The sequence below is a fragment of the Heterodontus francisci genome, chromosome 16 (assembly GCF_036365525.1).
Source record: "Heterodontus francisci isolate sHetFra1 chromosome 16, sHetFra1.hap1, whole genome shotgun sequence".
NCBI classification, from domain to species: domain Eukaryota; kingdom Metazoa; phylum Chordata; class Chondrichthyes; order Heterodontiformes; family Heterodontidae; genus Heterodontus; species Heterodontus francisci.
This window is the reverse complement of record NC_090386.1, coordinates 95,941,566-95,947,048: the sequence shown is the minus strand read 5'-3', so window position 1 is coordinate 95,947,048 and position 5,483 is coordinate 95,941,566.

Genomic DNA, 5,483 nt, shown 5'->3' with positions numbered 1-5,483 from the left:
CTCTCTCTCTCTCTCTGTCACTGTATATGTGTGTCTGTCTCTGTATCAGTCTCTCTCTCTCTCTCTCTCTGTCACTGTATATGTGTGTGTGTCTCTGTATCAGTCTCTCTCTCTCTCTCTCTGTCACTGTGTATGTGTGTGTGTCTCTGTATCAGTCTCTCTCTCTCTCACTGTATATGTGTGTGTGTCTCTGTATCAGTCTCTCTCTCTCTCTGTCACTGTGTATGTGTGTCTGTCTCTGTATCAGTCTCTCTCTCTCTCTCTCTGTCACTGTATATGTGTGTCTGTCTCTGTATCAGTCTCTCTCTCTCTCTCTCTCTGTCACTGTATATGTGTGTCTGTCTCTGTATCAGTCTCTCTCTCTCTCTGTCACTGTATATGTGTGTATGTCTCTGTATCAGTCTCTCTCTCTCTCTCTCTCTGTCACTGTATATGTGTGTCTGTCTCTGTATCAGTCTCTCTCTCTCTCTCTCTCTGTCACTGTATATGTGTGTATGTCTCTGTATCAGTCTCTCTCTCTCTCTCTGTCACTGTCTATGTGTGTCTGTCTCTGTATCAGTCTCTCTCTCTCTCTCTCTGTCACTGTATATGTGTGTCTGTCTCTGTATCAGTCTCTCTCTCTCTCTCTCTCTGTCACTGTATATGTGTGTCTGTCTCTGTATCAGTCTCTCTCTCTCTCTCTCTGTCACTGTATATGCGTGTATGTCTCTGTATCAGTCTCTCTCTCTCTCTCTGTCACTGTCTATGTGTGTCTGTCTCTGTATCAGTCTCTCTCTCTCTCTCTGTCACTGTATATGTGTGTCTGTCTCTGTATCAGTCTCTCTCTCTCTCTCTCTCTGTCACTGTATATGTGTGTGTGTCTCTGTATCAGTCTCTCTCTCTCTCTCTGTCACTGTGTATGTGTGTGTGTCTCTGTATCAGTCTCTCTCTCTCTCACTGTATATGTGTGTGTGTCTCTGTATCAGTCTCTCTCTCTCTCTGTCACTGTGTATGTGTGTCTGTCTCTGTATCAGTCTCTCTCTCTCTCTGTCACTGTGTATGTGTGTCTGTGTCTGTCTCTGTATCAGTCTCTCTCTCTCTCTCTCTCTGTCACTGTATATGTGTGTCTGTCTCTGTATCAGTCTCTCTCTCTCTCTCTCTCTGTCACTGTCTATGTGTGTCTGTCTCTGTATCAGTCTCTCTCTCTCTCTCTGTCACTGTATATGTGTGTCTGTCTCTGTATCAGTCTCTCTCTCTCTCTCTCTCTGTCACTGTATATGTGTGTGTGTCTCTGTATCAGTCTCTCTCTCTCTCTCTGTCACTGTGTATGTGTGTGTGTCTCTGTATCAGTCTCTCTCTCTCTCACTGTATATGTGTGTGTGTGTGTGTCTCTGTATCAGTCTCTCTCTCTCTCTCTGTCACTGTGTATGTGTGTGTGTCTCTGTATCAGTCTCTCTCTCTCTCTCTGTCACTGTGTATGTGTGTGTGTCTCTGTATCAGTCTCTCTCTCTCTCACTGTATATGTGTGTATGTCTCTGTATCAGTCTCTCTCTCTCTCTCTCTCTGTCACTGGATATGTGTGTGTGTCTCTGTATCAGTCTCTCTCTCTCTCTCTGTCACTGTGTATGTGTGTGTGTCTCTGTATCAGTCTCTCTCTCTCTCACTGTATATGTGTGTGTGTCTCTGTATCAGTCTCTCTCTCTCTCTGTCACTGTGTATGTGTGTCTGTCTCTGTATCAGTCTCTCTCTCTCTCTCTGTCACTGTATATGTGTGTCTGTCTCTGTATCAGTCTCTCTCTCTCTCTGTCACTGTATGTGTGTGTGTGTCTCTGTATCAGTCTCTCTCTCTCTCTCTGTCACTGTGTATGTGTGTCTGTCTCTGTATCAGTCTCTCTCTCTCTCTGTCACTGTGTATGTGTGTCTGTCTCTGTATCAGTCTCTCTCTCTCTCTGTCACTGTATGTGTGTGTGTGTCTCTGTATCAGTCTCTCTCTCTCTCTGTCACTGTGTATGTGTGTCTGTCTCTGTATCAGTCTCTCTCTCTCTCTCTCTCTCTGTCACTGTATGTGTGTGTGTGTCTCTGTATCAGTCTCTCTCTCTCTCTGTCACTGTGTATGTGTGTCTGTCTCTGTATCAGTCTCTCTCTCTCTCTCTGTCACTGTATGTGTGTGTGTGTCTCTGTATCAGTCTCTCTCTCTCTCTCTCTCTGTCACTGTATATCTGTGTCTGTCTCTGTATCAGTCTCTCTCTCTCTCTCTGTCACTGTGTATGTGTGTCTGTCTCTGTATCAGTCTCTCTCTCTCTCTCTGTCACTGTATGTGTGTGTCTGTCTCTGTATCAGTCTCTCTCTCTCTCTCTCTCTGTCACTGTATGTGTGTGTGTCTCTGTATCAGTCTCTCTCTCTCTGTCACTGTATGTGTGTGTGTGTCTCTGTATCAGTCTCTCTCTCTCTCTCTCTGTCACTGTATATGTGTGTCTGTCTCTGTATCAGTCTCTCTCTCTCTCTCTCTGTCACTGTATATGTGTGTCTGTCTCTGTATCAGTCTCTCTCTCTCTCTCTCTCTGTCACTGTATATGTGTGTCTGTCTCTGTATCAGTCTCTCTCTCTCTCTCTCTGTCACTGTATATGTGTGTCTGTCTCTGTATCAGTCTCTCTCTCTCTCTGTCACTGTGTATGTGTGTCTGTCTCTGTATCAGTCTCTCTCTCTCTCTCTGTCACTGTATGTGTGTGTCTGTCTCTGTATCAGTCTCTCTCTCTCTCTCTCTCTGTCACTGTATGTGTGTGTGTCTCTGTATCAGTCTCTCTCTCTCTGTCACTGTATGTGTGTGTGTGTCTCTGTATCAGTCTCTCTCTCTCTCTCTCTGTCACTGTATATGTGTGTCTGTCTCTGTATCAGTCTCTCTCTCTCTGTCACTGTATGTGTGTGTGTGTCTCTGTATCAGTCTCTCTCTCTCTCTCTCTGTCACTGTATATGTGTGTCTGTCTCTGTATCAGTCTCTCTCTCTCTCTGTCACTGTGTATGTGTGTCTGTCTCTGTATCAGTCTCTCTCTCTCTCTCTGTCACTGTATGTGTGTGTCTGTCTCTGTATCAGTCTCTCTCTCTCTCTCTCTCTGTCACTGTATGTGTGTGTGTCTCTGTATCAGTCTCTCTCTCTCTGTCACTGTATGTGTGTGTGTGTCTCTGTATCAGTCTCTCTCTCTCTCTCTCTGTCACTGTATATGTGTGTCTGTCTCTGTATCAGTCTCTCTCTCTCTCTCTCTGTCACTGTATATGTGTGTCTGTCTCTGTATCAGTCTCTCTCTCTCTCTCTCTCTGTCACTGTATATGTGTGTCTGTCTCTGTATCAGTCTCTCTCTCTCTCTCTCTGTCACTGTATATGTGTGTCTGTCTCTGTATCGGTCTCTCTCTCTCTCTGTCACTGTGTATGTGTGTCTGTCTCTGTATCAGTCTCTCTCTCTCTCTCTGTCACTGTATGTGTGTGTCTGTCTCTGTATCAGTCTCTCTCTCTCTCTCTCTCTGTCACTGTATGTGTGTGTGTCTCTGTATCAGTCTCTCTCTCTCTGTCACTGTATGTGTGTGTGTGTCTCTGTATCAGTCTCTCTCTCTCTCTCTCTGTCACTGTATATGTGTGTCTGTCTCTGTATCAGTCTCTCTCTCTCTGTCACTGTATGTGTGTGTGTGTCTCTGTATCAGTCTCTCTCTCTCTCTCTCTGTCACTGTATATGTGTGTCTGTCTCTGTATCAGTCTCTCTCTCTCTCTGTCACTGTGTATGTGTGTCTGTCTCTGTATCAGTCTCTCTCTCTCTCTCTGTCACTGTATGTGTGTGTCTGTCTCTGTATCAGTCTCTCTCTCTCTCTCTCTCTGTCACTGTATGTGTGTGTGTCTCTGTATCAGTCTCTCTCTCTCTGTCACTGTATGTGTGTGTGTGTCTCTGTATCAGTCTCTCTCTCTCTCTCTCTGTCACTGTATATGTGTGTCTGTCTCTGTATCAGTCTCTCTCTCTCTCTCTCTGTCACTGTATATGTGTGTCTGTCTCTGTATCAGTCTCTCTCTCTCTCTCTCTGTCACTGTATATGTGTGTCTGTCTCTGTATCAGTCTCTCTCTCTCTCTCTCTGTCACTGTATATGTGTGTCTGTCTCTGTATCAGTCTCTCTCTCTCTCTCTCTGTCACTGTATATGTGTGTCTGTCTCTGTATCAGTCTCTCTCTCTCTCTCTCTGTCACTGTATATGTGTGTCTGTCTCTGTATCAGTCTCTCTCTCTCTCTCTCTCTGTCACTGTATATGTGTGTCTGTCTCTGTATCAGTCTCTCTCTCTCTCTCTCTCTGTCACTGTATATGTGTGTCTGTCTCTGTATCAGTCTCTCTCTCTCTCTCTCTGTCACTGTATATGTGTGTCTGTCTCTGTATCGGTCTCTCTCTCTCTCTGTCACTGTGTATGTGTGTCTGTCTCTGTATCAGTCTCTCTCTCTCTCTCTGTCACTGTATGTGTGTGTCTGTCTCTGTATCAGTCTCTCTCTCTCTCTCTCTCTGTCACTGTATGTGTGTGTGTCTCTGTATCAGTCTCTCTCTCTCTGTCACTGTATGTGTGTGTGTGTCTCTGTATCAGTCTCTCTCTCTCTCTCTCTGTCACTGTATATGTGTGTCTGTCTCTGTATCAGTCTCTCTCTCTCTGTCACTGTATGTGTGTGTGTGTCTCTGTATCAGTCTCTCTCTCTCTCTCTCTGTCACTGTATATGTGTGTCTGTCTCTGTATCAGTCTCTCTCTCTCTCTGTCACTGTGTATGTGTGTCTGTCTCTGTATCAGTCTCTCTCTCTCTCTCTGTCACTGTATGTGTGTGTCTGTCTCTGTATCAGTCTCTCTCTCTCTCTCTCTCTGTCACTGTATGTGTGTGTGTCTCTGTATCAGTCTCTCTCTCTCTGTCACTGTATGTGTGTGTGTGTCTCTGTATCAGTCTCTCTCTCTCTCTCTCTGTCACTGTATATGTGTGTCTGTCTCTGTATCAGTCTCTCTCTCTCTCTCTCTGTCACTGTATATGTGTGTCTGTCTCTGTATCAGTCTCTCTCTCTCTCTCTCTGTCACTGTATATGTGTGTCTGTCTCTGTATCAGTCTCTCTCTCTCTCTCTCTGTCACTGTATATGTGTGTCTGTCTCTGTATCAGTCTCTCTCTCTCTCTCTCTGTCACTGTATATGTGTGTCTGTCTCTGTATCAGTCTCTCTCTCTCTCTCTCTGTCACTGTATATGTGTGTCTGTCTCTGTATCAGTCTCTCTCTCTCTCTCTCTGTCACTGTATATGTGTGTCTGTCTCTGTATCAGTCTCTCTCTCTCTCTCTCTCTCTCTGTCACTGTATATGTGTGTCTGTCTCTCTGTGTCTCTCTCTGTCACTCTGTTTTACTGGGTGGGTGTTGACAGCGCCCTCAGTCCCAGGGCAGTATTGCAGTTTCACTGAAGCTGTCGTTTGAAATGCTCTCTTACTTCCTCTTCCTTTATTCCATTTAA